General features: G+C 44.7%; 1 long non-coding RNA gene across 1 annotated transcript in view; it reads left to right on the top strand.

The window, feature by feature from the left end:
- Positions 1 to 20,883, top strand: part of LOC138258635 (uncharacterized) — a 439,666-nt gene extending 418,783 nt beyond the window's left edge. Inside the window, exon 3 of the long non-coding RNA XR_011198469.1 lies at positions 20,262 to 20,883. This is a non-coding gene — a long non-coding RNA (uncharacterized lncRNA). The remainder of the gene's footprint in view (positions 1 to 20,261) is intronic.
- Positions 20,884 to 27,590: the final 6,707 nt, after the last annotated feature.

Raw genomic sequence — 27,590 nt, 5'->3', positions numbered from 1 at the left:
TTAAAAGTTTCATAAAGCATTGCACAGTTAATTTACAAGCTTTAATGATTTGGTACTCCAGCTCTAACAAGTGGTGTAAACATTCCCGAACTCACTCTATTACCCTATGTTGTGACACTTATACGTAACATGAGTACATAGTCCTGGCTTAATAATCCTTCTTGTTCCCTCACAAGATCCTTAAAGTAAAATGAAACAAACTCACCGCCTTATAAGAATTCATGTAAATGTTCAAACAATTGAACAAGTGTTTCCAGTAACAATATGACTTTTAGAAATTCCCATTTGTAATCCAAGTGTTTTCCAATGCAATCCAGGCAGCTAACTGGGCAACATTGTTTTATAATTCACTACCTAAGGTGCCGTGAGCCATGAGGAAAGGGATATATCAAAATGCAGAAGCTGTCTCCTGCATCTCCATACTTTGTTAGAATTCATGACCTGTGAAGAAATTAAGTTTGTTGTCAGGATGCTAGTGCATGATGCGGTTATCTTGAACATTGTGAGAGCTCGACCACTCACCTGAAAAGCAGGTCCTCTGCAGGGGCGATGACTGTCCCCCGTCCTCCCAGGACACCTCTTAGCAGTGTCGATCGTAACACGGTAGTCCCGACAAGTGTCCCCAAAGGAAGGGGATTTGGATGACAGAGAGAGAGAGAGATACACTGCCACTGCTGCCTGGTCCAGCTGGGCCCCTACTCTTAAGGGTGCAGGTGGTCGGTGTCACTGCATTGTTGAGGAGTCAGGTTTTATACTGGAAAGGAACAGGTATGAGTGACGTGCTGCCCACTAGGCAGCTAAAGCTCACGCATTCACTCAAACACTCAAATAATCACCTGTCACTCAACTTGCTTCCTTGTACTTTCTCTCCACTCCATAGGGCTTGCAGGAATGCGTCACTATTGCCTGGGACTTCTCTCTGCCCTATATCTTGTTAAGTAATCACTCTTGATGTTGTTGCACACACTAAACATGTAACTTAACTAAAACACACAAAATGGCAATATTTTCTCCCCACAAATAAATACACATAAGCACTGGTTGAGCAACAAAGCTCAGAAGACTTTCAAAACATGATTGCCCCCGTGTTCTTTTTTGTGACAATCACTGACATTGAGTATGGATCAAAGCTGAAACTGATTTGTAGAAATTTGTGATTTTGTTAGTAACAGGCGGCACACACACACATTAATGAGGGTTATATTCTTACAACAGGTTTCAGATGTGTTGCTTTCTTTCACAGGTCACATGTTAAAGACAGCAAGCAGTTGAATAAGAGTAAATAATGAAAATAATCAAGACTAAACAGTCTTTCAGACATTCTTTCTAACCACCTTAAATGTCTCTTTCTGAAATGAAAGTCACCAAAGTCTTTTTTTTTAAATACACAAAGGATTAGTTCAAAAGCAACCACACTACTGTGAGTGCCTTTTATTTTGTCACTTAGTTTGACTAGAAGAAGTCCTGGATCCTGGTTGCTGGGCAAAAGTGAGAAAGCCTTGGGGAATTCTCTGCTGGGCTGGCTCTTGACATCAGCTTAGTCCTTTCCCTGGTTACTGGGCAACAGTGAAGAAGCTTGGAGGTGATGGCTGACCCTCCTCACCTCAGCTCTGCAGAAACAGCAAACAAAGCCAAGCACTGCCTGACCTGTGTGAGGCTATTTATAGTCTCTCTAGGAAGTAGTCACATGTAGCACATGGCAAACAGAAGAGCTTGAGGGTGTTGCCTAGCAACCAGGACAGCAGCTGTCTAGAAACCTGCAGAGGCTCAAGTGTTTACAAACCATCCTCTTGAGAGCAGAAAAAAGCAGAAAACCGAGCCTTGGCAATGGCAACTGTACACATGAACTGCAACAAGTAACAAGTAACAAGTCTTGATTAAACCCAGCAATGGCAATTCAGTACAGTTGACTGCATTAATTATTTAACGTAGCATGATGGAGCTAGCACCCCTGGGGTAGCTGACTGCACACAACACAAGAACTAGACCTGGACGAGGGAAACACAACACACATGAAGCCTCAGTCCAGATGGTGCTGACACTTTGTCGGGACTGCCAGCCTTTCCTTCCCTTTGTAAGGCTTGGCATAAACAGGTTTGGAGTATTATTCCCGCTTGCAGGTTCCAAGCAGTAATCAATTCCTCCAGCCCTACATCTGATAGCCGGCATCTTGGTGATAAGAGCTCCTCTTAAGTCAGGATGTTTTGCACATCATTTTCTCAGCAAATGTAGAGCATGAAACAGGCTCCCATGATCATTCTTGATAGCCAGACACCTCCCACTCCACCAAACTTTGCAACTTTTGTTTTACAATTTTTGCATCTAAAATCATATGTACTTCACAATCACTTTCCACAACCTCCTGAACTGGTAGAGGATGTGAAGCAAGACATTGTTTTTTTTTCAGAACAAGGTTCTAACAACAATATTTGAATAACTGGTTGAGTCTTCATAGACTAAGGCAACTTCAACAGTGTCTTCAAAAACTGTTTGATCACAAATGGATCTAAAAACCTGGACTGCATTTTGGAAGATTTTTACAGGTGTAACTTTTGTGAGCAATTACACTTTCTCACCTACAGCATACTGGGGTAGTGGTCTTCTCTTCCAGTCACTATCAAGAGTATAAATATCATTAGTTTTCTTAGGCTTTTTGTGCTGATTTTTAAAAGTTGATTCTCTTAGTTAACTTTTTCTGTACAAAAGGAACTGGTGCAGTCAGGGACTGATTAAAAGAAAGTATGCAGGAATGATGGTCATGCACACAAAAAGGTGACATTCTAATACATGAATGTTTGCTATTATTGTATGTTCACTTTGCCAACCACAGCCTGTTACTCATATTCTCCTCTTGTGACAAGGCCTGCTATATATCTCAACTACTGTTCAAAACATTAATTCAGCATCTCAGTCTGGCTATGGTCACTGGTAAAAAGAAAAACTTCCATATCTAGTTCTTTATTCAGAGAAGACCAGAACTTTAAAATAAATTGAGGGCCTCTGTTGCTGTGGAATACCATATAATCTAATAATGGTTTGTGCAAAACTCTGTGCTAAATCTTCAGGGGTAAGAAAGCTAACCAAGGATGTGAAATCGCCGGTCACAGCCAAATGGCCCACAGCCACTAGAAATACTGCGCAACCTTGACTTTTTGGCTAGTTCCATGATAAATCATTGACACTGTGGGACAGGGTCCTGACTTGACAGGGAATGTCCTCACCAACCCCACTGGTTTACTGTGTGAATGCGTGATTTGGGCACAGATTGAACATGTTTATGCAGAACAACTCCTAACATCAGCATATAGGCCCGGGCACCAAACCTATCTCCTTACCTCTGCTAACGTCTTAGCAATTCCAGGGAGTCTGGACACCTTTGAATCATGAGGCCAGTCAATAGCTTGTTTTCTTAACTTAACTGATCATAAATATATAGTATTCAATTGACACAGTAGTTCACCTTTCTATGTTTATTTTATTGTTCTTTTAACAGAGTTTCTTCAGTAGTTTTACTTTGTGTGTACTTTTGTCAGAAATGAAACTAAATTATTTAGAGCAATTGAATGATCATGAAAAACGATTGAGGGCAAAATTAATGGTGAATGCTCTGTCAACTGATTTTCATCTGTTCAATTGATAGGGCATCAGTCTTATTAGGCTTAAGACATGGTCTATAGGTTACCACTAAATCATGGTAAAAAACAAAGAATAAGGTCTATCCGAGCTGTCTTTGCGTTAGTGCTTTGGTTGATTAAGCGAACTGCAAACTTCTGTGACTAGTGCGCACTTCCATAGTGTATTTGACTACTATCAAATATTGTCTCCGTTCTTCAAAAGATCTCTTAATAGCCAAAAATGAATTGCCAATTATTGAATATTTCAACTATGTTGGTGAACATTTCTTAGAAAAGTAAGTTTATAAAAGAACCTGAAGAGTGTTTGGATTTCTCTAAAAGAAAGTGCATCCCATGCATGATAGGAAGCATCTGTTTCAGCAATAAAAAGACTGTCTACATTAGAATGTTGCAGAACTGGAGCACCAGAAAAATATTCTTTCAAAAACAAAAAGCTTTATCTGCTCCTTTAGGTTAAGCAAAAACTGCTCTCTTTCGCAGTTAAGTGGGGAGGGGTTATATAATTTCTTAAAACTTACGCATGAACCTCTTATAAAATAGGCAACGCACAGAAAATATTGAAGGTCCTTGACCAAACGTGGTGCGGGCCAAGGAACAATTTCTGACATTTTATTGTGATCTGTCTTACTGCCCTCCTGTAATTACGTACACCAACAACTATCGGTGTGAAAAAACATTTATCCATCTTAGTGAAAATATGTTATTCTCTTAATCTTCCTTACCATGTAAATTGTGAGTTTCTAAAGAGTCAGAACAGATCAAAATATCATTTAAGTAGACCGTACAAAACACATCCAAACAATCCTTTCAAAACCTCATCAATGAAATACTGAAATGTTACGGGAGCATGGCTGGGTCTAAAAGGCATGGCCTACAAAACTCAAGTTTAGTGTGGAATGCCGTTTTACACCCATCACCCTCTAGAACGCCAACTAGATGATAAGCTCCGTTGAGACCCAATTTTGTAAATATTTCTGTGCTTCAAAACTGATATAATAAAAAAAAAAAATTATGTCATAGGGTAACAGTTGTTTGGTGTCACTCTAGTAAGGCTCTGTAGTCTATACATGTTCTCAGATCACATTTTTTTGAGAACACAAAATAATGGAGAATACTTAAGAGACAACATGGGCCTAATAAGTCAGATTTCATCTAGGTACTGTCTAAGATATTCTAAATTTATTTATATATATTACCTACTGGAGGTCACCAGTAGGTAGCTAAAGTTAGGACCTAGTTTCAATAGGAAAAGGTTTTTTTGACTTGCCTATAACTCTGGCGCCGTGTGAAGAATCTTCACATAATGTTCCCCAAAAAAGTGTCCTGCTGTGTCTTACTGTGCTTGGTAAGTTTGGGGTGGTTGGTCAAGCGAGGGCTGAGAAAAAAGGGGAGTGGAGTCAAAAAAAGTGTTTCCCATATTAATTCCCACAGGGATTTCGAACACAACTGCAGCCCAGACTGCTGGACGGAATAATACAGCATTTGTCAGAAAGCTAACTTTTGGTCCGGAGAACGTGCTGTTTGTGATTTAGTGTAAATCCGTTCGGATGTTGTAGAGATATTGAAGGAAAACAAAATCTAGATATTTAGGGACACAGCGTCTCCGCAGATCCTGGAGATCTTGTGCTGAGATCTGATTGGCTGCCAACACTTCAACCAAGCCATTTAGGTTCGACTTCAGCCGAGTTCCAAAAATAAAAAAAACTTTAAAAAAGGGGGCAGGGCTAGGAATACCCTAACTCTCTAGTGTTTGTGCTGGGGAAGATCAGCGAATCCTCTGAATGTTTTTTTTTTTAAAGTGCAGTCTCCTGTGCTTGTTTAAAATGTAGCCCTGGGTGGGGGCCAGGTCCCAGGTGCATGAGGCAATATACAAAGTAAAGGAGGGGGTGCACAGGGTCCTTTCCTAGGGCTCATTTGAGCCTGGGGACCCTCCTCCCTGAGGCTAAAAGAGGAAAGATGCATGGGAGAGCTGCGTGGACCACTACCTTCCCGGTGCCAAAGACGTAATAAAATCTGTGAGGGAGCCCCCTCCTGGGCGATATGTAGCCCCGGCCACCTCCACCTCCCTAGGGCCAGCACATGCCAATTAAAGGAAAGGGGCTGCGCAGCCCCCCATCCCTTCCTGAGCCATTAATGGCCCTGGGGACCACCACTCCTAAGGGCTGGCTCCATCTATCTCCCGAGATGCCCACCCTCAGGAAATAGCTGTTTGCTTTTGCTTGGTGGGAGCTGTGACAGCAAACACTAACTCCACTCCCAGCAAGCAGGAACGTGAAAACTGCTCCTGCTTGCTGGGAGCGGAGTTTTCATTTGTTTCCCTGCCCGCTGTCATGCGGGCACTCACAATGAAACAGGACAAAACAAGTACTACCTCAGTTTACTGTTTAAGAAGTAATACAATTGTCTTTGGTTCTCCAGAGAACCTTTCTGGCGGTACCAGTGGTATACTTGGAATCACCCCAGAACTGGAATGTTCAAGGAAAACTTGCCTTCTGTGAAGAAGAGATACTTGACTTACATTTTCATCTGTGACTTTAACACCTTACTTATATCCTCTCTCATTGCACTTAACTCTGCATGTAATTCTTCATTTTCAGATTTCACTAAACTGACCTCCTGTTGTAATTTAGTTATAACTGCTAACATTTGAGAAAGGATGGTGACCAAGTCCATCACTCTGTTTTGATGACAATCTGTCAGGATGCACTAACCTTCTTTTCAAAATCCAACAGGAGTGAAGCACTCTCGACTTTTTCATTGCCTCCACCATTTACCACATACACAGGAACATTCTCTTTTTTTTTTTTATTATTTTTATTATTTTTAACATCAGTACACAATAGGATACATTGTCACTTTCAAAGAATAAAACGAAAAAAAAAAGAAAAAAAAGAATCAATCAGGCTTATCCAAGAAATAATTTCCCCAGATTAGAGAGAACTTTTTGACATTGCCTATTCTCCTAGCATATCTCATCTCCTGAAGTCTAACTTGAATCTTTTTATTGTACCATCCTTGACTAGTAGGAGATAATTCAGACCGCCAGTTTCTCAGCAACAGTGATCTAGCCACCGCCAAGGCTATAAATACGAGCTTCTCCAGCCGAGGGGAGAGTCTTGCCTCGGGATCATAGCCCAGACTCAACAAGGGAATACTCGGAGATATGGGTACCAACACAATGGATGTTAACATTGCAAAGACCTCTTCCCAGTATCTCTGTATACATTTACATGTCGCTATTGTATGTATCCAACCAGCTGCCCCTATTTCCTTGCACCGAAAACACATATTTGGGTGGCCAATCCCCATACGGGATAGGGCTTGTGGGGTTCGATACAGCAGCCATTTGCTAAAAAATATAATTCTGTGCCAATTAGCCCCTCGTAGCGCAGAGAAATTTAGGCGGTTAATAGTCTCCCAGTATTCACTTGAGAGCATCATGCCCACCTGACTAACCCATTTCTTTTGAGCTCTTATCCCCAAATCCACTTTAAACCTTTCCGCCAAGAGCCTTCTCCATGCCCCTGCATTCCTTACCCGCAGAGGAGTAACTAATTCTGATACCAGTGATTGGGTATTAATGATAGAATTAGTATCTAAGGCCCTCATTCTGACCCTGGTGGTCCTAAACCGCCAGGGCCACGGGCAACGGAAGCACCGCCAACAGGCTGGCGGTGCTTCACTGCCCATTCTGACCGCGGCGGTAAAGCCCCTGTGGCATGGGCAGTGCAGGGGCCCTAACAGGGCCCCACAAAGATTTTCACTGTCTGCTATGCAGACAGTGAAAATCGCGACGGGTGCTACTGCACCCGTCGCACCCCTGCAACTCCGCCGGCTCCATTCGTTGCAGGGGCTTTCCCGCTGGGCCGGCGGGCGATCGCCCGCCGGCCCAGCGGGAAAGTCAAAATGACCCCCGCGGTCTATTGACCGCGGTGCGGTCTTTCGGTGGTTTCCGCCCGGTGGGCGGCGCCCGCCGCACGCCAGGCTCAGAATGAGGGCCTAAGTCTTTAAAAACCTTTAGCAAAATATTGTAGGATCTAACCAGCAAAAGATCATTATTGACTGTAATCACGATTTTCCATGGGGGTTCCCAGTTACCCTCAACCCAGAAATCTCCAATTTTACTGTATCCAGCGCGCTCCCACCTTTTCACTGTAATTTCGTTAAGCTGTGTCCCTGAACATAGAGAAATCTGTGAGAGTGGGGTGTGAAAATGAACAGAGGGAATTGAATATTTTCTAGCGAAATCCACTCTTCTCTTAAGAAGCCATTTTAGAATTTTATAACAAACTTTTTTAGGCGATTTGGTCAAAAGAGCTGGGTTCCGAGTATTATACTCTTGACATATTAGTACCCGAAAATCAATAAAAAACTTGGAGCCCACGAAGTATTCTAACTTAAAGCTAGCATAATAGTGTGCAAAGAAAGCATAATAATAATCTTTGAAATTGGGTAAGGCCAGTCCCCCCTTCTCCTTATCGGCATACAGTATGCTCAAGGCGGCTCAAGCTTTTCGGTTCTGCCAGATAAAGGAGCGAAATAGGGATTCCAGTTTTTTAAAGAAGGGTTGCGTCAAAACACACGGAATGGCTGCAAATAAGAAATTAAAAAGTGGTAAAATTGAAATTTTAATTAATGTGATGCGGCCTAATATCGAAAGAGGAAGAGGCCTCCAACGAGTGAGTAAAGCCTGAGTTTTCTGAAGTAGAGGAGCGAAATTCAGTTCATAAAGATCACTTATATTGGCCGAATAGAAAACCCCCAAGTATCTCTTTGGGTTGAGGTTTACACATCCTCTTAATTCAGGAAGTAGACAATTAGGAGTAGTGCCACAAAGAATGATGTCGGTCTTGGTCCTATTAATCTTATAGCCACCGATTTGCTGAAATTCTTTGAATATATTAAAGGTCGCTTCCTGAGAGGAGTGTTTTGTGTCCAAAAACAGAATAATATCATCTGCATAAAGTTTAATTTTTCCCATTGATTTTAGCGGTGCCTGAACCTGAATATTCTGTCTAATTTTAATGGCAAATGGTTCAATAAAAAGGGCAAATAAAATAGGGGATAGTGGGCACCCTTGTCTAGTCCCTCGTTGTATTTGAAGCTGTCCCACAGACCTTGAGTTTATAATAATATTAGCCTCAGAATTTGAGTACAGCCTTTGAATTAAAGAGATCACTTGAGTGGGTACCTTGTAGCTGGATAAAATTAAATAAAGTGTATCCCAGACTACCAAATCAAAGGCTTTCTCTGCGTCCAGCAGAAGAATAATGGCAGGGACTTTATTAGTCGTAAAATAATCAAGAGCCTCTGCTAAATAGTGTGTGTTTGTAGCCAGCTGTCGACCAGCCACAAAACCATTTTGATCGGGATGCACCAGTTTATTAATAACCCCATTATGCCTATTAGCCAATAGTTTTGTCATAATTTTGTAGTCTGTGTTTAACAATGAAATTGGACGGTAAGCATTTGGATCCTCCCTATCTTTATTTTTCTTAGGGAAACTAACCACATTCCCTGTGTGCCACTATAGATTTGTTTATAGTGCTCCAGCATGATTTGATCAAGGTCCCAAGGCTCAGTGCGCCTGGCCCCAGTGATCGGGCATCTTAAGGCGTGTATAACATTGCCAGCGATACGATCTCTAGCTTGCCATGGCAAGAATTTTCCCGTAAAATTGCTTTCTTCATAACTTTTCTGTTTATAAGATCCATATTCTATATCAACTTTTTTTTTTTAAATCACGCTAACGCTTTCTTGGCAGCTTCGAACGCCTTTCTATTGATATCCGAAGGGGCCTTCAAATAACAGATTAGACAATTGTGGACTACCTCTTCCAGTGCCGCAGTTTGTTGTTTCAGAGCCCGTCTATCAGCTACCTCTTTAACGATCACCTGGCCCCTGAAATAAGCCTTAAATGCATCCCAGATTATTGCTGGGGTTGACGACCCCTGGTTGCGTTGAAAGAATCCTCTTATTTCAGCCTGTGATGTTTGTATCCACCCTTCTTCCGTGAAAAGGCAGAGATTGAAAATCCACCTTTTAATCTGCAGTGGTTTAATTGTAGAGTGGAATGAAATTTCCAGCAGCAGAAGGGCATGATCTGAAAGACCAGAATGCAGGACGTATTGAGATCGATAACACAGAGTTTCAGAGATCAAAAAGAAATCTATACGCGAGGATCTTTTAAATCGGGAAAAGATACAGGTATATTCCCTTACGTCAGGGGTGTTTCTCCTCCAAGGATCACATAATGCCAGCACCTTAACATAATCTCTAAACATCTTGGCTACTTTAGGTTTATATTGTCTCTTACCTTTTACGGTAGAGTCTAGAGCTGGATCCTGAAGAAAGTTGAAATCCCCCCCAATAATAATTTTCCCTGTCAACTGGAGAAGGGAGTGAAACAAGTCTATGTACGGGCCTGGATCATCTGTCAGAGGGGCATAAAAGCTAACAAAAATGAATCTCTCCCTTGCGATAGTACACTGAACCCAGCATCAACGCCCTTCAGGATCGGAGAAAAAATCCAGCGGTTGTGCATTCAGGGTTCTAGCTAAGAAAACTGCCACCCCTCTATGAGCCGCTGAGGCTGCCGCTAGAATTTTAAAATCAGCCATTCTTTTAAACATTTGAAAACCTGAAACTTTGTAAAATGGAATATGGGTTTCTTGAAGAAATATAACTGAGGGATTAAGATCAATTACCCTTTTTTCGATAGCGGACTTCTTCCTATGATTGTTTAATCCTTTAATATTCCAGGATAGGAGTCTTAATGGTAAGAGTAATTGTGTCATTTAATTAAATTTTGGGGTCGTGTGCCTGTAGTCTCACTAAATCTGGGGACAAAACTCCTAATCAATCGTGACGATCCTATACATTGACTAAAACAAATCTTAATATCCATACCCCCCCCCTTTCCCTCCCTCCTTTTAGTGGCCCACACCTGGAGCCCTCCCGCCTGGACGATCCGGGGCCACATCCCTCCCCCACCCTTTGTCCCACTTCTTTCCTTACGAGGTGCCTTGTCATAGCACCCTGGGCTAGAGGCTATAGAGAGAAGTTTAGAGTAGTCTGTCCATACGCTACGGCAAAAAAAAAAAAAAAAACACAAACCAAAAAGAAAAAAAAAAAAAAAGGGGGGGGGAACAAAAACAAAAAGGAGGTCCGGCCTCTACTATGAGACTGACATTTCTAGTATTTAATAGATCCTTATAGACTATCTTGCGTTCCTCCCCCGCGCCCCCCTTTCTCGTGCCGGTTGTTCAGAGTTTTGAATTGCATGCAACAAAGATTTAGCAGCATCAACCGTATGAATGAAGTTTGAATGGCCTTTAAAAAACACTTTAAATTTTGATTGTTGCACGAGGCCTGCCTGCGCCCCTGCTTTTTGGAAAGCTGGAATCATATCTTTTAGCTCTCTTCTTCGATGCGCTGCCACCACTGACATATCTGAGAAAATCTTGAATGAGTAGTCTCCGGGAATTTGTAAAGTTTTAGTTCTAATTGCTTTCTGGAAAATCTGTTCCTTAATACGAAAGTCCCCAAAGTTCACTAATATAGTTTGAGGATACTTAGGGGGTTATTCTAACTTTGGAGGAGTGTTAATCCGTCCCAAAAGTGACGGTAAAGTGACGGATATACCACCAGCCGTATTACGAGTTCCATAGGATATAATGGACTCGTAATACGGCTGGTGGTAAATCCGTCACTTTTGGGACGGATTAACACCTCCTCCAAAGTTAGAATAACCCCCTTAGAGTTGGATGGTTGGACCGCAGGGACCCGATGGGCTCTCATGATTGTTAGATCCGGATACTTATCCTCTGACCCTGCTAAAACATGACTTTTTATAAGATCTGTCACCAACTCCATGACCGTCTGACCATTTTCACGCCCTTCTGGGACTCCCGTAAAACGCAAATTGGATCTGCGTGATCGATTTTCAGCATCGTCCAGACGAATTTGTAGATCTAGCAGGTCAGCTTGGCACTTTGCCAAAGAGGGTTCCACCGTCACCCAAGTATCCTCCAGAGCAGAGACTCGTTCAATACCTGTAACTCGTGAGTTGAGCTGCTGGATGTTACTGCAGATCAGGTTCAGTTGAGATTCTGTTCTCTGATTCGCATCGTCCTGGGAGACTTTTAATGCTTTCAACTCACTTAGAATCTGCAGAAGTAAGTTATCAGCAGGAACACCGGTGTCTGCCATAACTATCATTCGTTGTGCAGAGGCTTCCCTTAACCCCTTAGGCCCGGCTGAATCAATAGAAGAAGCATCAGAGGAGGAAGCGAGGGTAGAAGCTTCAGTTACTGCGTTGGGCCCTGCTTTGTTGATCAATTCTTGTGCTGATAGTGAAGCCGAGTCAACCGGCTGCACAGGGGAAGTGTGGGTAATGCTGAATACCAGATGATCTTCCTTACGATTCCTTCCACTTTCAAACAAAGGAAAAAGGTGTCTAGAAGCAGATCCAGTGTTCACTGTTGAATCAGCAGCTATCTCAGAGCCGCTGCCGGTGATCGGCTGAGTCAGTAATAATGAACCCTTCATTAACCCTGGACTAGAATCCAGATCCGATGGGGGGGCCCTTGAATCATCAGACGGACAATCCAGACTAAGGGGGGTGCCGGATGAATTGGCTTCTAAGGGTAGAGGGCTGATAGGGAAAGGTGCAGGCAAACTAGAGACTGAATCCATAGCTGAAATTGAAGGAGGGGGGCAGAGACCAGAGCCTTGTGCAGGTGGTTATCCGAAGGGGCTGGTCGCTTCTGTTTGGTGATGTGGGTTACCGTAGGAGCTCTGGCAGCGGAGCGACCTGTAAAATGTGGAGACCGCTGCATTTTTCCCTCTCCCCCTGGAGCAAGAAAAAGGAAATTGAATTGCACCAGCAAAATTCCCCCCCCAAAAAAAGGGGATGAGGTGAAACCTCTATCTCAAAAAAAAGAGAGAAAGGAGGGAAAAATCCCCCCCCCTCCGTCCTGCTTATCCCCTTATGTCCCCCTCCCCCACAGAATATAGCAATGAAAATAAGCTTTAAGCCTTAAGTACTAGATAAAACCGGGGGGTTCGGCAAGCAGACCCACCAAGAAAAATAGAAAGGGAGGGGGAGAGAAAACAACGAAAAAAAGGGATACACAAATATGCAGGAATGTAACTCTCTGCTTCTCTGCGTCTTACAGAATCTACTAGAGCCGCAACCTCTCCCATAAGAAAAAAAGCCCTGGAAAAGTCACCTCCTCTCCTGTGCCTTTGATGTAAATTCCTTACAGTTTTCCTCTTCTCTTCTCCTCGAGGACTGGCCAGGATCCTCCGACAGAGAACCAGACATAAGTGCCTCCAGTAGGCTGTAAAAAACGGTAGAGAGGTCTTAGGGAGGCCCCCCCCGCGTTGACACAGCTAGGAAACGCCAGCCTCGGCGTCCCTAGCAACCTTGTCCGACCTCCTTCCTGCTCCGAGGCTTCCGTGAACCCGGCTGTAATTAAAGTTCCAGGACGGCTTTCCCGTTTTTTTTTTCCGAGCCGGCGTCCCTAACAACGGCTCTAAAATAGCTTACGCATTCCTCCGGCAACCTGGCTTTAGCCCGGCTTCAGCAATTATCCTGGGGCGGCTTCCTCATTCCTTCAGCCGCAGCGCGTCTAATCTCCGCGCGCTCTCCCTCCTACTGCCTCCTGCCTTCAGCCGCAGAGCATGACGGGAGCTCTCACGGCTGGAACGCTTTCCACAGGAACATTCTCAGTACAACCAACTCTCTGTACTTTGATATGGAACTTCCTAAATGAAATACTTTTCAATATGAAAAGAGAAAGTACCTCAAGGTCTGTGACTATGCATTCTCTATAGTTTCTACGTGAACTATATATCACTGAAAGCTAATAAAGAAATTTTAAATGTTGTTTTTACTTCTTCAACAAATCACATACAATTTGTAGATCTCTGATAACTTATGCTATGACACTTAAACTTAACATGAGTGCACAGTCCTGGCATAATAGTTTTTCCTGTAGCTTCACAGGACAGGTTCAAGTGAAATGCAACCAATCCACACTCTTATAAAAGTTCATTCAAATGTTAGGATAGTTTACATAGTTTAGAGTTTTTTTCATTAATATTTGTTTGTATTCCCATTGTCCTACAAAACAATACAAGGAAGTAACTGGTTTTTAGCACCCTCTGTTGGCATAGCAAGGTCACGGTCCCAGCTTTAGGAAAAGTGTACCACAATTTCCCAGTAAATGTTGTGGACCATGAGAGAAGCTATGCCCAGGTATCAGAGAAGGCCGACACATCTCCAGGCTATGTGAGAGTTCATGTCCTACTGAGACATTTAGGCCCTCATTCCTACTTTGCCGCCCGCCAAGCGGGAACCGCCAGAAGACCGTACCGCGGTCAAAAGACCGCGGCGGTCATTCTGACTTTCCCGCTGGGCTGGCGGGCAACCGCCAAAAGGCCGCCCGCCCGCCTAGCGGGAAAGCACCAGCAACGAGGAAGCCGGCTCCGAATGGAGCCGGCGGAGTTGCTGGTGTGCGACGGGTGCAGTTGCACCCGTCGCGATTTTCAGTGTCTGCCAGTGGCATGGGCACTGCAGGGGCCCCCAGGGGCCCCATGACACCCGTTCCCGCAAGCCTGGTTCTGGCGGTGAAAACCGCCAGAACCAGGCTGGCGGGAAGGGGGTCGGAATCCCCATGGCGGCGCTGCTTGCAGCGCCGCCGTGGGGGATTCACAGGGGCAGCGGGAAACCGGCGGGAAACCGCCGGCTTCCCTTTTCTGACCACGGCTTTACCGCCGCGGTCAGAATAGCCCCAGAAGCACCGCCAGCCTGTTGGCGGTGCTTCCTCTGTCCCCTACAATGACCCCCTTAGTTTGTTGTCAGAGCTCTGTTGGGTAGGGCATTCTTCTCGCTTTCAAGCCTCAATCTACAGAGTGACAAAACTCTGTAGGGAAATCTAGACTTTAGTTGCCTGGGAAAAACGTGACGTGAGTGGGTTTTGAGTATTGCTCCACCAGGTTCCAAGCACTAATCAATACCTTCATACCTGCTTCCTGACACTGAGGCTCTTGTGTGAGCAGGAGACAAAAAAATTGAAATTGCACACCTGATTGACCACCCAACATACACTATCTAGCTGCTGTTAAATAATTAAAACAAAATTTGACTGTTCTGCCAGATGTGAATTTGCATATTCAAGGGGCAGGAACTACAAGCTGCCAAGTTCTGACCCCCTTGACTGTTAACCAGTGTACTCATCCAAATATCATGGCCCATTCTAGTCCCCTTCTTTCCCAGTGTTCCTCTTTCTTCCTTCCTTCCAGTGCTTAACTGTGAACCTACTAATCTGATGAAATAAAGATTGGAAAGCCACAACCACTAGGAAAACCTGAAAAACACAAACGTAAAATTATAATATAGTCCATAGAGGAGCCAGCGGAGGGTTGAAAGGCCTGCGTAGAACATGATAGAGCCACCGGAGAATTATAGTTCAATATGCTGTGCAGAAGAGATGGCACTTGGTGGCAGAAGCTAATAGAGTGGGTAGAAGCCACCATAAGGATGAAAATGATAATGTAAAGCATTGCGGTACTACTCTAGAGAAGGAAACATCAATATTCAGTGGTGGGGGAATCACCATAGAGATGGAGAAGTCTATAAAGCAGTGAAAGGCCATTATAGAAGGGAGACATCTGTGTACCTAGGAGAAACATAACCATAGTGAGGAAGCAGACAACATATAGAGGGGAAATGTCTGCATAGAGTGATAATGAGCCAGTGAATGGAGGAGTCAATAAATAATTTGGGAGGGACCAACAAAGATAAAAATAAGAGCTGAATAGCCAACTTAGAGAGGTGGAAAACAATGTACAGGAGAGGAAGAAAAAAGTGCAAAGAGAGATAAGTCAGCATATAGTACAGAGGTGCCTACATAGAACATATAGAGCATGAAGGGGACAACTAAAAGAGGAAGCTGTCAGCATAGAGATAGGAGGCAACATAAGGAGTCAGAAGTAAGTACAGGCTATGGAGAAGTCAACATGGATTGGGAGAAGTAAATATACAATATGACGAAGTCAGCACATTCTGATAGATACAACTACCTGTGGATTCCTCACCTTATGAATTCTCCCAATGTGCCAGCATTTTCCGGAAATTTTCCCTAGCTCTCCACATCGGCAAGGATGTCACAATTGATCGGCTCCGCACGTGACTCCGTCTGATGTCATCGGAGCCATAAGAAGTCCTCGCCGGTCTGCTGACGTTAGTTCCCTTTTTTCTGCGCCTTCTACGCTAATGGTTTTCTACCTCTCATTTGTTTCGCAACTGTATTGAGGGAATTATTTGGTAGCACTACTATGTCCACACCGAAGAAATCCAGGTTTAAACCTTGTAGCGAGTGTGGAGGACATATGTTGGTGATGGATCCGAGCGAGAACTGCCTCTGGTGTTTCAGTTCTGATCACGATGTGGCAGGTTGCTCGTCCTGCCAATGTATGAACCCGAAAGCTCTGAAAGAGAGAGAGGCTACCCTTTTTCTGTCAAAAGTTAAGAAGGAGAAAAGATGTCGGCGAAGGTAGAGGACAACTGCGGTTTCTAAGACTGTAGCCAGAAGGTACAAAGTGGCTCCTGGTGATCTCCAATTTCTGTCTGAATACCCAACACCGGAAAGCTTGGTGGTACAAGCTTCTTGTTCATCTAGATCGGCTCTGGGTTCAGTCCCTACAACGCTATCTGATAGGGAGTCAAATTGCATGGCGCAGTCAGCAAAGAAATGCTTCTCCTCTGGAAGCTTGGCCTTGAAATCGCTGAATGCAACCTGTGTACTGGGGAGCTATATTTACGCCCTAATGGATACGGTGAAGGAGGTAGTCCCTAAGTTGCCGCAGGACGTTCAGGAGCAATTTAAGGAACTGCTGCAGGACAGCCAAGTGGCAGCTAAGCAGATGATTCAATCAGGACTGGACACTGTGGACTCAGTTGCTAGAGTCCTGGGGACTTCCATTGCAACTAGGAGGCATGCTTGGCTCAGAGGTTCGGGGTTTTCCTCTGATGTGCAGGCCACATTGATGGACCTCCCATTTGATGATGCAAGGCTATTTGGAGCAAAGGCGGACTCAGCCTTAGAAAGGTTAAAAGATAGCAGAGCCACTTCAAAATCTTTGGGACTTCAAGCTTCTTCTGCGCCCTTCAGACCTTTCCGTAGATTAAGAGGGTTTGGCCGTGGATCGTCCTTTCATGGGAGGAAGCAGTCCTATGTCCCACAGCCTGCCAACCCTCTCTACAGGTCCTACAGGGGTCGTGCGAGAGTTCGAATGCGGGGAGCCGTCCAGCAACCTACCTCCTCCTCTTCATCCTCCAGGGGAGTCCAGTCAGGGAAGCAGCCCTAGTTCTCGCACCTTTCACCAGCATGTCCTACCCGTGGAAGGCTGTTACATTTTCTCCATTAGTGGGAGTTAATTACATCAGACCCGTGAGTGCCGAGCATAGTTGGAAAAGGTTATGCCCTTCCATTTCGGGAGTTTCCTCCCCCCTTCCCTCCCTATCATTAATTTTACACAGAAGAGCATCTCCTGTTGCTTCAGCAGGAGGTGCATACGCTTTTGTTAAAAGGTGCAGTGGAGTTGTTTCCGGAGCAGGAAAGGGGTCAGGGATGTTATTCAAGGTATTTCCTGGTTCCCAAGAAGGATGGTCGATTGAGGCCTATCCTGGATCTGAGGATTCTGAATTGATTCCTCAAGCAGGAAAAGTTCAAAATATTGACCCTAGTACAGGCTTCTTGCGATGAACAAGGGGTGCTTATTTTCATATCCCTATTCTGAAGTCGCACAGGAAATATCTCCGGTTGGTGGTAGGGTCGCAACATGACCAATTTGCGATCCTTCTTTTTGATCTTACTTCCGCACCTCAGGTCCTCCTGAAGGTGATGGCAGTGAATGCAGCGGATCTCAGTAGGAAGGAAACATCTGTATTCCCTTACCTGGACGATCGGCTGATCAAAGCTGGGTCCCCGGAGCTCATTTGCAGGTGATAACGCAGTTGTTGTTCAACCTGGGCTTTACGGTAAACCTGCCCAAGTCTCATCTGGAGCCCCCTTAGCGCCTCCTGTTCATAGGGGCAGTACTGGACACAACATTTAATCAAGCCTCCCCGCCTCCTCAGAGAATTCAGGACATTCAGGCGATGATGATTCCAATGTTTCAAGAGGAAGCAACTGTACCAGTCCTCAAGGTCCTACGTCTGCTGGGTCTGTTCGCTTCCTGCATTCTGTTGGTCACTCACGCACATTGACACATGAGGGCTCTCCAGTGGTGCCTCTGCAAGCAGTGGTTTCAACACAAAGGGGATCTTCAGGAGTTGATAACGATCACCAGAGATGTTACGGTGGATCTGCGATGGTGGACTGTGGGTGGCAAACTCTCTCAAGGAAGAACGTTTTGTCTTCCAATTCCGGTGACTACAGTCATATTGGATGCTTCCACTCTAGGGTGGGGAGCTCATCTGGAGAACATGGAGATCAAGGGCCTTTGGGCTCCAGTAGAATAGATGTTTCACATCAGTCTGTTAGAACTGCGGGCGACACGTCTGGCTCTCAAGGCCTTCCTCTCATCCATTCGCTGTCAGTCGGTACAAGTCTTAACGGACAACACTACCGCATTGTGGTACATCAACAAGCAGGGAGGAGTAGGGTCGTACCTTCCCTGCAAAGAGGCTCTGCGGCTCTGGTCCTGGGCGCAGGACCTTCGGATTTGCATAGTAGCAAACCATCTGCCCGGAGTTCTCGACGTGCGGTCTCAGTTGGCACTTTTCGGCAGATCATGAGTGGCGTCTCCATCCGGAAGAGGTTCTTCACATCTTCCGGAAATGGGGAGCACCTCAGATAGACCTGTTTGTCACTCACAAGAACGCACACTGCCCGTTGTTCTGCAGCCTCCAGTATCCGATGGAGGGGGTGTTGGGGGATGCGTTTCAGCATGATCTGGAGTGACCAACTGCTTTACGCATTTCCTCCCATATCCTTGATTCTTTGAGTTCTGAGGAAGATTTGCCAAGATCGGGCTCAAGTCATATTAATAGCCCCGGTTTGGCCAAGAAGGGTGTGCTACACAGACCTCCTTCGACTCTCACTGTGCCCTCTGCTCCGTCTCCCTCACAGGGTAGACCTCCTCTTGCAGTCGCAGGGGCAGGTTCTACACCCCCACCTCCAGGGCCTGCACTTACAGGCCTGGAGATTAAATGGGGCAATCTGAGTTCTTTTTCTCTCCCTCCAGAAGTGGTGGATGTTATCTTATCACCAGGCGACACTCCACCAAGACTCTCTATGCTGGTAGATGGGCGAAATTTGTTACTTGGTGTAGAGAGAGACAAATTGATCCCTTAAAGGCCCATTTATTTAATATTTTGCAGTTTGCACTTTCCTTAGCACAGAAAGGTTGCGCAGTTGTGACAGTGAAAGGCTATTTATCAGCGCTGTCGACTTTTCTTTGCCTACCTGATCAGCCTTCCTTATTTAAGTCCCCTATAGTTCTTAGGTTCCTTAAAGGGTTAACAAACATGTTTCCTCCCACTCCGTTTATAATGCCTCAGTGGGATTTGAATTTAGTTTTGACTTTTTTGATGGGTTCAACGTACTTGCCTGTTGAGGTTTTTTATTTTTAAGACAGTTTTTCTAACAGCCATCACGTTGGCTAGACGTGTGAGTGAGCTTTAATCTCTTAGTTCGAAACCACCTTTCACTACCTTTCATGCTGACAAGGTGGTGCTGAGAACCAGGGCGGCTTTCCTTCCCAAGGTAGTTACTCCCTTCCATCTGGGACAATCTATTACTCTCCCGTCCTTTTACCCAACTCCCCATCCATCAAAAGAGGAGGAAAGGCTGCATCACTTGGATACGAGAAGGGCCCTGAGCTTCTACATAGAAAGGACGAGAGACTTCAGAATTGATGATCAGCTCTTCATTGGATATGTGTGCAAAATGAATGGCAAAGCTGTCCACAAGAGGACTCTTTCAAGGGGGGTCATTCTTTGCATAAAGATTTTTTATTCACTGGCAAAGAAGGTTCCCCCTGAGGGCATTAGGGCCCATTGAACGAGGGATAAGTCTGCCACTTTGGCTTTAGCTAGAGGTGTGCTGGTTGCTGATATTTGTAAGGCAGCAACTTGGGCTTCCCTCCACACTTAGGCAAAGCATTATTGTTTAGACTCAGAAGTTAGGAGGGATGGCCATTTTGCCCGGACTTCTTGGTTTGACCAGTCGGGCACCCACCTCCGAGCGCGGGACTGATTTGGGATTCTATTCATAAGGTGAGGAATCCACGGGTAGTTGTATCCATCAGAAGAACAGGTTACTTACTTATTGTGACGTCCTCGTTGACCTGGAGAGCTAGGAAAAAATTCCCTTGAATGCTGGTGCATTGGGATAATTCATAAGGTGAGGAATCCACAGGTAGCTACTGTATCCACCAGAAAAAGTGTTACCGAAGGTAAGTAACTTGTTCATATGATCACAGGTTGGGCCCCTGGGTAGAAAACAAAATTGTGCTTCTAGACTCCCCTTCCTAGGCATGGTGTAACAGTGTCAAAAAAGAAATGGGAGAGCTGTCTTGTGTGTTCACTCCTCACATGCTTTTCTTTTCCAGATGAGAACTCCTATGCATCTGTGGTAGGAATGAGGCACCACAATCGACGCTCTACTATCTGGTCAAGGAGGAAGACCATAGCTAACCCCAAGAAACACACCTACATGAAGACTGTTACTGTATCAAGCAAAGAGGCCAAGGAACAGAAGACGTCTTTACCTGTTTTGTTAGAGGACCTCCAATTACCACCCTGAAATCATTCAACAAAATACCTCCTAAGTGGCTTAATGGCAGTGGCCAGAGGTTTGCTAGTATTACAGAGGAAATTCCTCTGAACAAGTCAATAAACAGCCTCAGTACTAGGGTTCCGGGTCTGAAAATATATGTACAAGAAGCTGTAGTTCATTGTTGTAACCCCTATAGACCATTGACTCCCACACACAAGAGGTACAGCATGGTCATTAAAGCTTCTCACACAGACAGATCCCGCACAGAACAGATTGCAGCAGTTCAAACTCCCTTAAACACAGAACATGTACAAAATTATCATTGCAAACAAGTGCAGCCTACTCAGTTGAATGTGTGACCCAGTATTATCCTCCAGCCAACCCCAAGTTTAATGAGGGTTATAGAAAGGAATCTTGTTTTTTGTTCCAGCAGGCAGGGTAGCTACATGGTGTCCCATAACAGGAGTAGGCTTTCGATGCACAGGTGTGGACAGTGGCATTGTGCCTTGCCCCATTAACGTCAGCCCTAACTCATAAAATATTGAGCTTTTCCACCAGGTGTTTTATCTGCACTGAATTTGTTTTTCTTCTTCACAATTGATTATAGAAACCGGAGCCATGTGCCAAATATATGTTTGTTGGGAGTACACAACTGGGAATGGGTTGCACTCTCATGCTGGGACATAAGTGATACTACTGAGGAGATGAATCTAAACCGGATATTCAAGACTGTTCTCAGGTCAAATAACATGTCTACATTAGAAACACACATAGGGGGTCATTCCGACCCTGGCGGCCGGGGACCGCGGATGCACCGCCAACAGGCTGGCGGCGCATCCAGGCCAATTCTGACTGCGGCGGTAAAGCCTCGGTCAGAAAAGGGAAACCGGCGGTTTCCCGCCGGTTTTCCCCTGGCCTGAGGAATCCTCCATGGCGGCGCTGCAGGCAGCGCCGCCATGGGGATTCCGACCCCCTTCCCGCCATCCTGGTCCTGGCGGTAAAAACCGCCAGGAACAGGATGGCGGGAACAGGTGTCGTGGGGCCCCTAGGGGCCCCTGCAGTGCCCATGCCACAGGCATGGGCACTGCAGGGGCCCCCTAACAGGGCCCCACTGAGATTTTCAGTGTCTGCATAGCAGACACTGAAAATCGCGATGGGTGCAACTGCACCCGTCGCACCCTTTCCACTCCCGCGGCTCCATTCGGAGCCGGCATCCTCGTGGAAGGGGGTTTCCCGCTGGGCTGGCGGGCGGCCTTCTGGCGGTCGCCCGCCAGCCCAGTGGGAAACTCAGAATTACCGCTGTGGTCTTTTGACCGCGTAGCGGTATTCTGACGGCGGGACTTTGGCGGGCGGCCTCCGCCGCCCGCCAGGCCGCCCGCCAAAGTCCGAATGAGGCCCATAATCACTTAGAAAGGGTAACTTCAGTATATATGACATGTAGGTTGGTGAACATGATGAAGCCTGGCATCCTTGTGTTACACCAAAAACAAGACGTCCCAGGCTATCATAGCCAGGGGGTAAGCCTTTGTAGAACACATACGTCTTCTTTGAGGGTGTTCCATACCTTTTGCCTTATGTAGAGACTGGCGTGTGGGTTATTCCATCACAAACGTGATGGCTGTCCTTTCCATGTTATTACAAGTGCATTATATCCTGCAGCACTTAGCAGTCCCTTGCTTGCTGCACCCCTGTGTTCAAGCTAGTCTGGCTGATGAAGGGTGATACCCTGAAACCAGTTCCAGGATGCTTGAATCCAATCCATGGAGGACCTGGCTTGGCAGTTAGGGCTGTACTGCTCCCATTGGGTGCTGGGCCAAGACTGATTTGCATATGGCTGGGTCTGAACTGGGGTGACGTGGCAAGCAAAATAACGATGGATTAAATCCAGATCTGTGACTGGGGGTGAGTGTTTGAAAAGTTTCAACACTCCGTCCATCATTTTATTTTGTGACATTGCCTTGTGCGCCCTTAGTGGCTAGGGTATGCCTAGACGTGGGTCCCTTGCTTGCTGCGCCACTGGATTCAAGCTAGCCTGGCTGATGAAGGGTGATACCCTGAAACCGGTCCCAGGATGCTCGAATCCTGTCCAGGGAGGACCTGGCTTGGCAGTTCAGGCTGTACTGCTCTCATTGGGTGTGGGGTCAAGACTGATTTGCATATGGCTGGGTCTGAACTGGGGTGACGTGGCAAGCAAAATAACGATGGATTAAACCCAGATCTGTGACTGGGGGTGAGTGTTTGAAAAGTTTCAACAATCTGTTATTTTGTGACATTGCACTTAGAATAAGACAGACCGGATTCTGTCACTTTTGTGACAGAGCACCCACCCTCTAAAATCTAAATCAGGCTTCAAATCACTAGCCTTTGAAGAATTTCCAACCTTGATCAAAGGTCAGAGCCTACATTTGACTTGCTATAAGGACCAAGACCAATACCCACCCAAAACTAGAAAAGGGGCTTCCATTTATTTAGACTCACCCACATGATTGGTGGCATTACAGTGGTGACCGAGCATGTCCGTCTGCTTACTGCTTATCTCCTTGAGCCCCAGGTGAAGTGTTGCCAATGAGTCCTTGCCACTCCATCCTTCGGAGTGGTAATGGCCGTCTGAGGGAAACATCTGCCTGTGGCTCAGGATAGGCCTTCTTTTCAGAAGTCTTACTCTTTGGATTAACTGCATTTGGCAAACTCCTAAGAAGAGTGAATTCCAAGCGCAGCTTTAAAGAGAAGTGCATCCCCGCAGATGTCAGGCAACATCTCCGTAGACCCTTCCTCTATGACATTTGTGCACTTGACTCCCTCTCAAATCTAAGAACATTGTGGTTCAGGCATTCCCATCAATATCCAGGCCAATTACACTTTGACCTGTGCACAGTGGCATCCAGCCTAAGCCCATGCAGTCCATCAAAATGCAGAGTCGGTGACAGGATAAAACTGAAATAATCTATCTTTTTTGGCCCGTGTACAGCACTGCCATTTTAGGGGACCAGGAAGAACAATACACAGATCACTAATCTTCCAGCTAATTCCATTTACTCCGGTAACCTAGTAAATTAATTCACTGGAGCTCTTGCGATAAAGACGATAAAGACGGGCCCCTACAAATGCAAATGGGTATTGCAGACTTGCTCACAAAGAAATACAATCTCGGATGTAGGATTGGTACAAGCCTTCCTTTCAAATGTACATAACAGGTATGCAACAGGAAGTAACAATGCCTACTTCCGTCTCACTGGACGGATCAAAAAAAGAAAGCAGGATACACTTTTCATTATTCCCAGAGAAAGGGCAAGCATTGGCGGTAGAGGTGCATATGTCCCATCGTAAACAGAACCACTACAACATGGATAGCAGCAGTGCAAAATGCTTACGGAAATGAATACAAACTGACTAAGCAGTGTACGCTTTCTTCACACGTATACCAGGCACTGCACGCCTCCCCTGCAAACATAACATTTACAGCATCAGGATGCACTGTGACAATGGAACAGACATGGGCAACAGCAGTTCCGCCTTCTCACAAACAAAAGACTACACATATAAAAGGTGCAGCAGAAGCAGTGCATGTTTTTCCTCATACACATAATAGAGTAGGGACAGCGATGCTGGAAGCTTCCGACACACGCATACATTCACTCACGAGATACAACATATGCAGCAGCAGTGCAAGCTTCCTCACATAAACAACATCTACACCACAGTGCAAGCTTCTTTCACAAAGAACAGGCGCAGCGTGCACAGTGAACACACAAAGAATAGTTATGACATAGACAAAGCAGACCACCCCATGTAAAACAGATAACATCACAGACAGCACAAGCTTCATTCAAATGCAGAATCACCGCAACGTGAAAAGTGCAAGCTTCCTTCCCATAAAAGAATATCGTGAACAATGCTGGCTTTTTCTCAACATTGGTACCTATGGTTGGAAGCCATCATTTGACCATTAAACACCGACATCGCAGGCAGTACTGACAGCCCACTTACCTTCAGGACCTTGATCATCTACAACATTGTCAGTTTCCATGCAACCATTTTCTCAATAGTCTTGTAGGCAGTGGCTTAGGCTGTGCCCTCTTCAACTAATCCCTCGATGGCATTAAAACATGGGTTTAATAAGTTAATGAGAACATCACAGTGCCCTCTGCTCCAGAGATACAATCCCTTAAGCGTTCATCCACCTTCTCTGCTGATGTTCACATGTGGCTACCAGTCCAAATCCCAGACGGAGAAGAGGAAGCAGATGACAGCGACCATGATCAGCACTTAGAGACAACTTGCAGCCCAGGCCAGCTGAACGTAGAGCACCTCTCGGATATGGAAAAGGTTAGACATGGAAGAAGAGCATGGGTTGGACAGATCACTGCTGTTCTTCCAGGGTTTCTGTAGGGAAACATGGACTGTCATGTTCTAGACCATCTGGAACCAGGAGCAATTGACATATAAGAAATTGGCCCTATGTGTTAAATACAATAATGAATTCAAAACCTCAGAAAATTGTAGCAAATCCAAACTGCATTGTTTCTGTGAAAAGCAAAGACCAATTGCAATGGAAGAGAACACACTGCAGCTTTGTAAAATCGTTTACTGTTTTCTTAGAAACTGCTTGGTGCCCAAAAAGAGCTCGCTAAGTGAAAGATAAAGTGAACTTTATAGTATAAAACATAACAATGTGCCCTCTTCCTTAGCAGTTTGTTTTTGCTTTTATAAAGAATAATGCAAGAAGTGCTCTCTTCCAGTATTGCCATCTGGGTTTGAGACCCCTCTGCAGCAGTACTAAAAAATAAATAAACGTACTATGGCCCATATTTATACATTTTTAGCGCCGCATTTGCATCATTTTTTTACGCAAATGCGGCGCAAAATTGCAAAATACGATTGTATTTTGTAAGTTTGCGCCGTTTTTCCGTCAATAAGCGGCGCAAATGCGGCGCACAAAAGTATAAATATGGGCCTATGAGTCTAGGACATATTATAGGGATCCTTACATGGTTCACATCTCCTTAGACTTTTTACAGTCTGCAGCACTTGATGGAGAATTTTTACATTAGGTTTGGAGCACACCACCTTATCCACCTATGTCAACACCATCTTCTCAGTCACCACCACCACCTTAATCTCCTCAGCGAGAGCCTCAAATGTCCATACATGTGGGAAAGAAAGAAAGAACAGGAACGCTAGGAGAACAAAAAAAAGACAACGAAGAAGGCAGATTTCTGAGAGAGGATGACCGTGAGGAAAATTACTAGGTTTATGGAGATGTGTTAGAGACTGTGCAGTGCACACTTCTCTTGTTAGCTACTGGTACCAGCTACCTGTAAGTAGCTTTCCTGTATGCAGCTCGGGTAACAGAAATATGTATTTTCCGAACTCGTAAGTTGATGTTTGGGGAATAATCGTTTAATTTCCAATATATATTTAAAGCTGGAATTGGAGTGATACAAATCAAACACTAGTAGGGAGCACTTATTACTAATATTAATTTGCTTTAAGTTGCATTGCAGTGATGGTGGTTATGTGTTAACCATGTATAGTTTGGGAGAGGTGGAAGTTGGGAAATTCACAAGTTAATTTGTTTTTGTATGTTTAAAACATAGTATACGTGAAAGCCTACGACAATGCACCCTGTGGTGTACAGGATATCTTGTCTTGATTTCCATTGAATTGTACAATGTCTTTCGAAAATTAATAAAACATTTATTTAAAAATGTGTTTAACATGTAGAGGCATTTGACAGTCACAAAAGTTTTTACTTTACTGTTCGCTACTATGCCTGATATATAGAGGTAATCACTGTTGGTAATCTGGCATGTGGTGACCACTGAAGTAACCTTGTCTACTATTACAGCTCTTGTAATATTAGGAGTTCGGAAGGAGCCGTCTAAATTTCTTCCTCAATAGAAAACATGTAAACCCATTTACACTCAATATATTGCCATATGGGTACCGGAGTAGCGTGCTACTCATCGAAAAGCGCTTTGACGCCTCGTCAGGGGTAGTAAGCGCTATATAAATACGATTACAATACAATACAATACAATATGTGAGTAGACAGCAGATACATTCATAAACCTCAACTCCCGCACAACCATTTTTCATTTCCTTCTCCGTGATCCTTCTCTGACCTCTTTAACGGAGCGACACCCCAGCAGAGGGAAAACCAGGTGCTGGTCCAGGAAGCGCGTAATCTTCGGTGCGAGACCGTCCTGCACTTACAGGTCTGTTGCGGTCACAAACTATTTTAAGTTTTACTGATAAACTTTTGCTTCAAATAATAATTTGCGATCATTTTTAGTGAAGTAACCGTTATGTCACATTTGGGGCTTCACAGAAAGATTTGTAAGGCATACTCGGGATCTACAGTTGTTTCCCCTGAATGGATAATATTTTCAGCCATAAATAAACATTTAGAGACAAAAAGGTAAATGTTACCTTTTGTTTAACCCCTTCGCTGCCAGGCCTTTACCCCTCAGGTGCCGAGTCCTTTTTTGCTATTTGAGGCAGTTCGCCCTTAGGCCCTCATAACTGTTTGTCCACATAAGCTACCCACGCCAAATTTGCCTCCTTTTTTCCCACATCCTAGGGATTTTAGAGGCACCCAGAGTTTGTGGGTTCCCCTGAAGGAGAAGAAATTAGCCAAAATACAGCTAACATTTTGTTTCTTTTTAAAAAATGGGGAAAAAGGGCTGCAGACAAAAGCTTGCGTTTTTTCCCCTGAAAATGGCACCAACAAAAGGTTTGCGGTGCTATAATCACCTTCTTCTAGCTTTCAGGAACAGTCAGACTTGAATCAGAAAACCACATTTTTCAACAGAATTTGGCATTTTACTGCTACGTACCCCATTTTTACTATTTTTTGTGCTTTCAGCCTCCTCCTATTTAGTGACAGAAACAGGTGTGCGACCAATGCTGGATCCCCAACAGTTAACCTTTTCTGAAAAGTAGAAAAAAATCTGAATTTAGCAAGGAGTCATTTGTGTAGATCCTTCAAGATTTTCCTACAGAAAGTAACTGCTAAAATAAAAAAATATTGAAATTGAGGTGAAAAAAGAGCCATTTCTGTCCACGTTTTCTTCTATAACTTTTTCCAGCTATGGCCGATTGTTTAAAGCAATATACCATTACGTCTGCTTGACTCTTCTGGTTGCAGGGAAATATAGGG

This window comes from Pleurodeles waltl, chromosome 9 (assembly GCF_031143425.1).
Source record: "Pleurodeles waltl isolate 20211129_DDA chromosome 9, aPleWal1.hap1.20221129, whole genome shotgun sequence".
NCBI lineage: Eukaryota > Metazoa > Chordata > Amphibia > Caudata > Salamandridae > Pleurodeles > Pleurodeles waltl.
The sequence above is the reverse complement of the archived record's forward strand: the minus strand, read 5'-3'. Positions and strand labels throughout refer to the sequence as shown.